Consider the following 351-nt stretch of genomic DNA (forward strand, 5'->3'; position numbering starts at 1 on the left):
CCTCGGGCTCCCGGCAGGCCGGGCCCGCCTGCGCCGAGCCGAGGGAGCGGGCCGGGCCGGGCCGCGGGCACATGGCTGCGAGGGGCCCGGGCGGGCGCTAGGACCCGCGGACTACGCTCCCCAGAGAACCTTGCGAGGGGTGGGCGGGCAGAACAGTCCCATTGGTCGATGGTTCCTGAGGTCCGCTCGGGGATTGGCCGGTTACTAACGAGCGCTCCGCGCCCCCGCGGGACCGTGGGCGGAAGTGTGGGGTACGGCGGCCGCGGAGGCTCCGCGGCGGAGGGACTGGCGCGCTTCGCGTCCCGCCATGTAACGCGCCGCCGCCGCCTTCCTCCTCCTCCTCCTCCTCCG

This window comes from Haliaeetus leucocephalus, unplaced genomic scaffold, assembly GCF_000737465.1.
Source record: "Haliaeetus leucocephalus isolate CR32 unplaced genomic scaffold, Haliaeetus_leucocephalus-4.0 Scaffold68, whole genome shotgun sequence".
Lineage (NCBI taxonomy): Eukaryota > Metazoa > Chordata > Aves > Accipitriformes > Accipitridae > Haliaeetus > Haliaeetus leucocephalus.